This window comes from Propithecus coquereli, unplaced genomic scaffold, assembly GCF_000956105.1.
Source record: "Propithecus coquereli isolate 6110/MARCELLA unplaced genomic scaffold, Pcoq_1.0 Scaffold217, whole genome shotgun sequence".
In the NCBI taxonomy this organism is placed as follows: domain Eukaryota; kingdom Metazoa; phylum Chordata; class Mammalia; order Primates; family Indriidae; genus Propithecus; species Propithecus coquereli.
In genome coordinates, this window is record NW_012146856.1 from 2,767,162 (window position 1) to 2,778,243 (window position 11,082).

At 43.7% G+C, this 11,082-nt stretch overlaps 1 protein-coding gene across 2 annotated transcripts in view; it reads right to left on the reverse strand.

Annotated features, from left to right (window-relative positions):
• LOC105810636 (chromosome unknown open reading frame, human C2orf76) overlaps positions 1-9,062 on the reverse strand; it is a 49,852-nt gene extending 40,790 nt beyond the window's left edge. The window contains exon 1 of one of the 2 annotated variants that reach the window (XM_012644661.1): positions 8,978-9,062. The gene's annotated coding sequence lies outside the window, so the exon portion shown is untranslated. Of the gene's footprint in view, positions 1-182; positions 238-8,977 lie in introns of those variants that run through there. The other variant, XM_012644665.1, reaches the window with a different exon arrangement.
• Positions 9,063-11,082: the final 2,020 nt, after the last annotated feature.

Genomic DNA, 11,082 nt, shown 5'->3' on the forward strand with positions numbered 1-11,082 from the left:
AATTTCAACAGCAACTCAGTTCTATTCATAATTATATATAAGTTAGATTTAATGTGGGATATAGATATATTCCAATACATTTTATATGACCCAGGTGGGACTTTGAAAAGAAAGAGTGCCTAGGGCTTAGGAAGATCTTGAAACCTCTCTGCCAGTAATACCTGTTCTGGCTAGTATCTTACCTGGTTTGGGACAATGAGGAAAAGCCCACACGCAAAGCAAAACAAAACTCTTATGATCGGAGAAACAAATAAACAAAGCAAACACAAAATTCATGTAGGAACTGCCTCACACGGAGCTCCCAGTTCACTGGCCAGTAACCACTGCATCGGAGCAGGCCAGGACCCTGTCCTCCGAGACCAGAATTCCACGGTCCCTATACAGGGTTGCTTTTTTGGCCCAGGCTCCAGCACCGTGAGCAGGGAAGCATGGCTTGGGAGTTCTGAGCCCCTCCAGCTGAGACGGGCCTTCAACCTGCAGTCTCCAGCCTGTGATGGAAGCTCAGCAACCAGGGAAAGCCAGGAGGAGCTGCAGGCCAGGCTCCCTAACCTGCCCGCCACTCTCCTCCGCAAGCTGCCTCCTCCCTCCACAGCAGGGTCCCACTGAAGAGCTACAACAGGCAGCGGCAGGCTCTGAAGGTGAAAAACTAGGCACAGCACATACAAGGGGCGGGAGCTCAAAACAAACATGTAACTACAGACGATTCTGGCTATTTGTGGCAGTTACGGTTTATAAAGCTGGCTGCAAACACTGAATTAGCAAATCCTGAACCCTTGCTCCTAGGGGAAATACAGGGTCAGAATCCCATGAGGCTCTTGTCACATTTTCATCAAACAATCAACTCATAACCTTTTCTGTGCGTGTTTCTGTTTAAAGACACCTTATTTAATATAAAATATATTGTTGATTAACATTGAATTCACGGCCCACAGCACTGTAACTCATGCCTGAACAAAGCTTATCTAACACATATTTTCTCCGTAAGACGCATACAAGCCTTCTTGTGCTTAGGAACTCTAGATGTGCTTCTTCACTGCACTTGGAGGCCATTTTAAATAGCAGAATCACCAACAAAAAACAAAAATAAGAAGTACAGGGCACTAAATAGACCACAAACTGGACACCCGTTCACAATATTAGAGCTGAAACAAGAAGGCAGAGCACCGCCTTGTTTGACCTCAGCTGGGAGCGTGGGTGTTGGGTGACTCAAATTTTTCACTGCTCTGTACGTGTCCAAGGATTATCAAGAAAGCACCTTGAGTATTGCTTTGGGGGTTACAAATAAATGTTAGTGAGTAGGTGACTTTGTGTATATAGAATGTGCAAATAATTAGGATTAACTGTATTACCAAAACAACAGTACATCTACCTTCCAGTATTTGAAGAAAGCACGCACTCTTGACCTTTTTATGAAAGAATGGAATCCAAAATGAGCTCACTATTAGAAGCTTTCTGTGTAGGAAGAGCACTCTGGCACTAAGGTGGTTAACATAGAAAAGCTCTATAACCACCATGCACTGGCTGAACTTCATGCAACAGGCAGATTTCTGAGAAGTGATATATATGATTGGAATTTTAACAGACTCCTAGAGTGAATCGTTTCGAAAAGCTAAAATATTTTATGACGTTGTATCTATTCCCTAAATTTAAGTATTGTAAAATCAAACTTGTTATATATCAAGTTTGCTTTAAAGCTTGTCTTACCCAAATGAAAAAGGTACAACTTTCAAAAAAAAAAGTAAGGTTCTAACCACTGTTAAATTTAAATAAATTTGGCCTAAATCTGCCTCTGTACTTAGCAAACTGTAACCTAACTTAATATGTAAACAAACTGCAACCTAACTTGACAGTTTATTCTTGTAACAGGTAACTGAATCTCAACCAATCATAGAAGCCAAAACTTCAGCCAAGCGCAGGCTGCAAATACATATATCTCACCCTGAATGCTTAATTCCTCTCGATTTAGGAACCAGTATTACAAGGCAAAGAGTCCATCACCTTCCTTTGAAAACAAACAATTCAATAAAAAGAAGATGAAACACAGTTATTTGTTGTTTTATGAGAGAAAATGAAACTGTCACAGATAACCAGGTATAAAAGTAGAAAAAGCAGAATTCTGCCAAGAAAATCACTGAATGTGCGCATGATTGTGAAACTGCACCTTAATGATTTTGGAGTAAATAATCCTTATGTACTACTAAATATCATTCAAATATGTCATTTTACAAAAAAAAAAAAAAAATGTTGTTTAAGGCCAGGGGTGGAGGGTGAGGAGACCTACATTCTTTTTTTTACCCTTCCTAAAAATACTGAGCACCTGGCACACTGCTAGTAAGTGAATGATAAATGTTCACCTTTTATAGTTCATGAGAGTGAAAAAATATAGTTAATTCACATTTAAGACTATGACTAAAAGTAAAATGTTAATTCCACTTTAATCTATTCTGGTCTACTTCAAAAGCATAATTTTTAACTCTTGGAAGGAGAACAAAATTTTATTCTAAAAATAGACCTCAGTAACAATCATAAGCTGGTCATTATAAGAAAAAGGAAAAAGGTAACAAGAATTTGCTTTAACACAGAGTACGACAGTTGTTTCCAGAGACTGGGGAGGGGAGGAGGAGAGGAGAGTGAAGAGGGTTCGTCCGTGGGTACAAAGTCACAATTAGGAATAAGTGGTGTTCTACTGCACAGCAAAGTAATGATGGTTGGCAGTGTATTAAAAAATAGCTAGAAGAGAGGCTTTTCAATATCCTCACCACAAAGCAGTGATAAATGTATGAGGTGATGGTCATGCTAAACACCCTGATTTGGTCACATATGTATCAAAACATCAAACTGTACCCCAATTATGTGTTGATTAAAAAATAATTTGCTTTAAATGTTTTCAAACACAAAATTTTTAAAATATGAAACTAAGCATATGCTATAAACTAGGACCATGTGAGGATTAAATAAACATTTGAAAACTTCTTGACTTTTTGTTTAGCTGCATAATACAAATTAAAGCATCATTATTCTAGGAAAAAAAATCAGTTAAATAATCTTTCACTAACATAAAACTTTTGAGGAAGATATTTTCAACATTAATTTATGAATGATTTTAAAATCTTCAACCTCAACCATTTTTTTTTTTAAATGAAGGGGTGGGGGTTTGTGAGGGGGGTGCTCAGTTGCCTTGTTTGTTTTTCTTGAGGCAGAGTGTCACTCAATTGCCCTGGGTAGAGTGCAGTGATGTCATTGTATCTCACCTCAAGCTCCAAACCCTGGGCTCTAAGCGATCCTTCTGCCTCAGCCTCCCAGGTAGCTGGGACTACAGGTTTGAGCCACAATGCCCAGCTGGGCTGGGTTTTGTTGTTTTGTGTACTTTTTTTGTCTTTTTGTTTTTCTTTTTTATCTTTGGTAGAGATGGGGTCTCACTGTTGCTCAGGCTGGTATCGAACCCCTGAGCTCCAGCTATCCTCCCACCTTAGCCTCCCAGAGAGCTAGGATTACAGGCATGACCCACCACACCCAGCCAACGTCAACCATTTTTTAGATAGGTTAAAAAAAATAAAATCTTCCATCTCTAGGGGTTTAGGTAACACAGCAGATACAACATAAATATTAGCTACATCTGATAACTGTACACATGCTTCTCCATGCTGTTCCTGCCTTACTGCATAATGATATTAGTAGCTGGCCTTTCCGGAGGAAGGATCATAACCGACTCCAAATAAATAAATCCTTGATTACTGTCCATATCAAGAATACACCACCTACTGAAAAATCAACATTTACAACTTCACAGACCTGTCATTAAGACCTTCAATTTGGGGCAAATACACAAAACCATAACTTGTTTCCTCGCTCAAGGTATGTAAAACTCTCAGGAAACTAACCATTCTGGACAGGTAAGTTTTCCAAAGGGTTGGAGACTTAGCCATTTAGAAAGAATATTTCACACACTTCCTTTAACAAGGTATACTGAATATAAATTCTATTTTTCTTGATTCACAATCACCAGTGAGAATGTTAATCTTTGCACTGTGTGTTGAGGGATATCTTTCCATGGGTCTCTCACACTTCTGCATGTCTATAAGCAGAGGCACTGGCTGTTGCTCCATAAATTAATATTACTATATTAGAGACAGATACGATCCCAGGAGTTTTGCGGGGCTTTGCCCAGAAGGAATATGTGAACGTGTTAGTTTGCATATCAAAAGCTGCTCTACCTCAGGAGGGTATCTCAAAGGTCAGTAGCAGGTGCTTTCCAAGGTGACCCTGCAGACTCAAACCTGTGGTTCTCACCTACTCTGAAGGACAAAGCAAGGTCTGCATGGAATCACAGGATGAGAGCTGATCAAAGAATGTCTGCCTGAGGGACAGATACCTGTGGCTAAAAACAATTAGCCCAAGGGACAGTTCCTGCTTGACTTCTGATGACCTGTCTTTACCTGCAATAATTAGATAAAGAAATATGGAGCCACTATATCTCTGTTTAACCCTTCTGTTAAGTGATAGCTTTATCTTAGAACTTAAAAGTTTGTCCTTGGCCGGGAGTGATGGCTCACGCCTGTAATCCTAGCTCTCTGGGAGGCTGAGGCGGGCTGATTGTTTGAGCTCAGGAGTTCGAAACCAGCCTGAGCAAGAGCGAGACCCTGTCTCTACTAAAAATAGAAAGAAATTAATCGGACAACTAAAAATATACAGAAAAAATTAGCCGGGCATGGTGGCGCATGCCTGTAGTCCCAGCTACTTGGGAGGCTGAGGCAGAAGGATCACTTGAGCCCAGGAGCTTGAGGTTGCTGTGAGCTAGGATGACGCCACGGCACTCTAGCCCAGGCAAAAAGAGTGAGACTGTGTCTCAAAAAAAAAAAAAAAAAAAAGTTTTTCCTTGAAAGATTTTGTAACCAGAGTTAATTAAGGGATCTATGAAAGACTTTTAACCTAAAACAAACTACCTGTTATTATGTAAATCTGTTACCCCTGGCAACTGATCTCTGTACCTATAAATACCCATGTGAAACTTTATTCGGGTCCTTACAATTGACAGGGATATCGTAAGGACCCCAGAGTACTCCCACTTTGCCTTTTATCTTTATAAATCTATAAAACTATACCTTCGTCTCTGTGTATTCTTTTATTTCTATTATTTTCCATTTTCTATTATTTTCTTATCCTTTGCAACGACCCCTGCCTAAGGGACGCGATTTTTTGCTGGGAGCATAGCTAACTCCCCACAACTGGCTGCTTTTGTTCTGAACTATCTTTTCAAGAATGAGTGTAGAGTGAACAGTCTAGAAAGACAGACAGTATCTCCCACCAGACTGTCCAGTAAATAATAGCTCCCTTCAGGGTAAGGTTGGGCAAGTTCTGCTTCTAGCCCCTTATAAAGAATTTTAATTACCTACACTTGGGGTTCTACAGCCACAACACAATCCCACTGAGTATGCAACAGCCACCTGAGCCACTCTGACTGCCCCTGTGGGACTCACAGGGCGGGAGGAATGGACACAAACATGAAGCTGCCATTGGCTGGGGTATAACCGGTCCTTTGTCTCTGACCCAGGAGTCATGTGTCTTCTGCCAGGATCAAGACTTGGATTACCTAAACTCAGGGTTCTATGACTATGACACAAACCCACTGCATGTGCAGCAGCCATCGAGGCCACTCCACATTGTTCCTATGGGACTTACAGGGCAAGAGAAACTGACACAAACGTGAAGTTTGTTGACACAAATAGGAAGGAGGCCATTAGCCTGAGGTTGAGTCTGTAGCCAGAGGTCTTATGTAAGCAAACCTGAATATAACTTGGAAACATTTCTTGTAATTGACTCAAAAAAAAAAAAAAATGTGCCTCACAAATCACAAACAGCCAACCAGCCAATTGGTTATACAACTAGGACCTCCCATCAGACGATATGCAAATAAAGCAAATGCCTCCTCACCCCACACCCAAATAAGGCAAATACCTACCTGTAGCCAATCAGGTCATTCTCGACTTTGCTTCTGTGTTTGGCAGTGTGGCTTGCTGCTCACACTGCTAGGGTAGAGCTCTCCAAACATCCTCTGTTTCTGAGTGCTACCCAACTCATGAATCACTCTTTGTTTAAATAAACACTGTTAAATTTAATTTATCTACAGTTTTTCTTTTAACCAGCTGATGCTGTTGGCTGTGCTGTGAGTGATATGGTCTTTGTCTCTGACCCAGAAATCTCGTGTCTTCTGCCAGCATCCAGTAAACTGCCAGGCACATTTGTCAGCTTGCAAGTAGGATAAAATCTCATACCCATCACAGTTCTCAACAGTTGTTGGTGACAAGGATGAGATGCTGGCAGAGACATAGCTTTCTGAAACAGAAAAGACAAGGCTCTGGGGGCTTAGACGATATGAGAAGATTCCCTGGGATCCAGTAGCAAATGTTCTTGTCCAAGTGGTGGGTATGGGGCAATAACGTTACCGTCTAGAAGGTGAGCAGCAAAAGGTAGGACCGAAACAAGCTGCCCAGTGGTGCCGTGGTTGTTGCCCACTCTCCTCTGGGTGCCAGGAGGGAGGGATGTTATCATGACATTGAGGCAGCAGGCACCATGGCACCAGATGAGAAGCAATGTGGCTGTAGCTGTTGAATATAGGAGTCCCCAAAGCTAAAACAGATGATGCCAGTAATGAGATTACATAGATCTTTAGGTGACTGCAAAGTTCATTAGGTTGAGCTGTAAGTAACCTCCAGGCCACTTAGAACTGGAACTAAATGTGCCTTGCTTACTGGCACAGAGCCAGTCTCCCTCAATGCCCCTGATCCCTCCCCTTGCCCTCTACCCTGACATCTGCTTTAAAGAGAAAGATTATAGGAGTGATCCAGGGTATCCCTGTCCCTAAGAGGAATTGAAAACCTATGCACCCATCCAAGTTGGAGAACTTCAGAAAGGGGACTCGAACTTTTATGACTCTGAATACAGGCACCCAAGTCATCATCCTACCTGGCCCTGGGGCAGGGGGTACTCAGATTCAATTAAAGAGGTTCGGACAGGATTCACAGTGGATGGGGTCCTTTGTGCCAATTCAATATACTGTTGTTTCTATATCTGAATGTACAGTAGAAAGTGATGTGTCATAGATACTTCTACTTCCCTGTCCATAAAGCCAGAGGGGGTTCTCCCAACCGGGAAGAGCTGTAGGTGGAGAAATGTTAGTAGGACAATCTCTCCACCATTTGTCACCAGTGGGTGCTCAGGATATAAAGCAACTACCCCTACCCTCTGACATCTCAAGTTTTCATTACATAAAATGATATCCTGTTCATTGGCAAGTCACAAGCCTCAGTCTCAATGGTCCTCACTAGGCTGTGATCACACCTCTGCCAGCTGAATTCAGGGAGGTCTGCTCACCAAGTTAAGTTTCCTGGGACTATGTGGGTGGATTCACAATGCTTAATCCCTTTGGCCATCAAAGAAAAATGGCTCTTCAGCCTCCCACTACCAAAAAGGAAGCCTAGCACCTTGTTGCACTCTTTGGGTATTGAAAACAGTGTGTGCCTAGATGGCTTGGGGATGTATCAGTGTGGCCAAGCTGAACTAAAGTCCTCGCAATGTGCTTTCTAGTATGTTTCTGATTCAGGTGGGCCACAGGGACGTTTGCTCTGGAGAGTTAGAGGCCAGATGGGCCAGTGGCTGTTTTGCACCCCACACACACACACCTTCCCCCAATTATTCAATCACATCAAAGTGCTGCTGGCTAGGGATTTTGCAGGTGTAAGTCTCAAGTCTGTTAAGTTAATCAAAAGGGAGATTATCCTGGGTGGGGCTGACTCAATCAGTTAGAAGCCCCTTAGGAGGACTTAAGCTTTCCCTGAGCCCAGAGACAACCGAACAGCACCTGGGTCTGTAACTGCTCTCCCTCTCCCTGGGTCCTCCCTCCTGACCACTATTTGGGACAACAAGCTCCAGCTCTTGCCTGCGGGGTCCAGCCTGCTCTTCAACGGCTGCCAGCCTGGACTTCAGACTTGCTTAGCAAGACCCACAACTGAGTAAACCAATTCCTTGTATGCTCTCTGTGTGTTCTATTTTTTTTCCCCTACTGGTTTTGCTTCTCCAGTTGAACCCTCACTGAGACAGTCCACACTTAGACATTCTACTGGGTTCTGTATATTGGCTAACACACAAACCAGCATCCTGAATGGTGCCTAACCAGTCAGCTGCATGGCAAACTGTGCAGCAAGCTATGACACATTCTCTACCTTTGAGGCACCAGTCTCTGTGGCTTTTGCCAACTGAAGCCTCTTGCAAAAGGAGGCAGCCTGCACCTGGAAGTGCCCTTTAAGGGTTCCGACTCCTCACCCCCGACACAGCCACCAGGCACACCCCTTTTGACAAGCAGCCATTAGCTTGCTATCAAGCTCTTGTCAAAGCTGAACCTGTGAATGATGGAGCCTTGTGACTCTTCAGTCAACTCCAACACGACGACTACCAAGGTGGGAAGGGCCAAACAAGTTCGCTTGTCAAACAGAAGTGGTACATTCCAGAACACGGCTGGCCAAGCCCCAGCAGTCTATGGGCTTAATGTGGAGAAGTGGTAGTTTTCCCTTTGGGGAAAAACTTTACTCCCCCTCCACTACAGCATCTACCTGAAGCACAGATGCTGCCTCATTACCACCCTCGATTCACCGAAATCCCCCTAAATGCCTGGGCCTCATTCATGGGCCATCTGGCTAAGCTGGAACCCAGTGGTACCCACTGGGCTGCTGTGGCTGTTCAGGTCAGCTCCAGATACAAAGAAGTGAAAATGCACATGGCCACCTGCTCAGTGAGCAGAACTCAAGGCGATCCCCATAGCTCTGGCTGATATCCCCCTGGGTGAATCTTGTTACATATTTACTGACTCCCAGGCTATTGCCAAAAGTCTAGCTACTTTGGTCTGCCCCTTACAGAACTACAGATTAGCAGATTACAGACGCCTGTGTTTAGGGCTGCGGACTGAACCACAAGGGTGACTTACCCAGATGCCTGCAGAAAGGGTTGTTCCATGATGCAATGACTGGAGTCATGCTGTTGGTTGAGCCTACACTGCCCAGACTGCCACCACTGCTGCCTGAATCCATCACCGTCCTGCATAGTAATACATCCACCACCTTCCATGGGCAAAGTAAAGGACTGTTCTTCTGATGCAGAGGCTACCACTGCATGCCAGACTCATGACTCCTGCCGGAAGCTGACTCGTTCCTCTTGCAGTGAGGGAGGCCACATGACAAGCACTGTTGCCTCTTCCCACTCCTGGCAGATTTACTACAGTCGACCTTTGACCTCCTTTCAGGACTCCACACTCAGTTTACATTTTTCCAGGTTATGGTGTTGATGTTCTAGTCCAATTGCGGACTCCCGCCACACCACTGTGACCCTTGAAATGAATCTGTGCTGTGTCTAGTTTCCTCACTATTCACAGTCTGACAATGACACACCTTTTACACAAATGCTACTGAAGAATGGGTTAAAAATCAAGGTCTTCTGTGCCTCCCTACCATCCACGGGCATCTGGTATTGAGCACTGGAAGAGCCTCTGAAAAAATGGACTCAAAGATTTCTCCACCTCTTTCATCTCCTAGTCCACACAACACAGTAAGGCAGTTTGCTCACTGATTGTGGCTGTCTCTGGAAAAGGATCATCCTCTCTCAGCCGTTTCCCGAGTAATGATCAGGACAGAAGGGATTGGGGTGCCTATACAGACCAAACTGAAATTCTTGGATCCCACCCTAACCATTCCTGGGCATACTGCTTCTTTCTTTCCCCTATAGAACCCCAGGCCAGCCTAGGCGGCGCACCCTCCATGTGGCAGCCAGCCAAAAGAGGGCTTAGGGGATTTGAACTTAAGTCTGGGCAAGCCACCTGGAGTCTCTTGTGAGATTCACATGGTCCTAGGTCACAAGGGTAATGACCGTGTGCTTGGGTACACTGTGGCCCAAAGTGGGAGGCATAATGGCTCTTCATAAGTTTTATAAAACCCCCTTCAGGAACAGGAGTTGATTAGGAAAAAAAAAAAAAAGGTGAAGTTATATTTAATAGCTACTGGAGTGGGACGCACAGATTTGTAGAGGTGGAAGGAGAGAAGAGACCTCAGCATCTGGGGAGGAAACAGGTTATACTCCAGAGGTAGGGGTGCAGAGGAGCATTTGTTAAAGCTCCTTTATCTTTCAGAACCGCCCTGGAGCTGCCCTCAGGAAGCAAAGCACCCTGGAGAGGCTCTCCCAAACTGTTGTGAGCATCTTAAATTTTTTCAGCTTTACTGAGGTATAATTAACAAAAATTACATATACCCAAGGTATCCAATGCGATGTATGTATATATTGTGAGTGTATTACCACATTCCATATCCATCACCTCACACGGTTACCTTTTGCTTGTGTGGTGAGAATGCTTAAGCTCTACTCTTAGCAAATTTCAGGTATATAATACATTATTAACCATAGTCACCATGCAGTATGTTGGGTCTCCAAAACTTACTCATCTTATAACTTCCAAGTTTGTACCCTTTGACCAACATCTCCCCATTTCCCCCTCCCCCTAATATCTGACGACCACCCTTATCTGCCTATATGAGTTAGACTATGTTAGATTCCACATATAAGTAAGATCGCACAGTATTTGTCTTTCTGAGCCTTATTTTACTTATCATAATGTCCTCCAGGTTCATCCATGTTGTTGCAAATGGCAGGATTTCCTTCTTTTTTTAAGGCTGAAAAAGATTCCATTGTAACGGGCACCTTAAATTTATGACAACTGATGCCTGAATCTGCCCACCCCTAACAAACAGCTCAAAACACAAATACCATTTGGTCATCATTACCAATAAATCTATCAGAAGCAGAAGTCTATCAGCAACATTTATCCCAGCTCCTACACCCCCCACACCGCCATCCCTCAGTCATTCAGTGGGGCAGACAAATGTCACTCAGCTAGCAAACAAAAAAGGACAGAAGGGACTAACTGCCCTCAGGCGGTCCCTCCAAACACAAGGGCTAAATGAAAAGATGTGGGCTAAAGTGAAAACTCAGGCCTACCAGCTGGCCAAAAGCCCTGACTACCTGTGTTCTCCAAATGACGCAGGG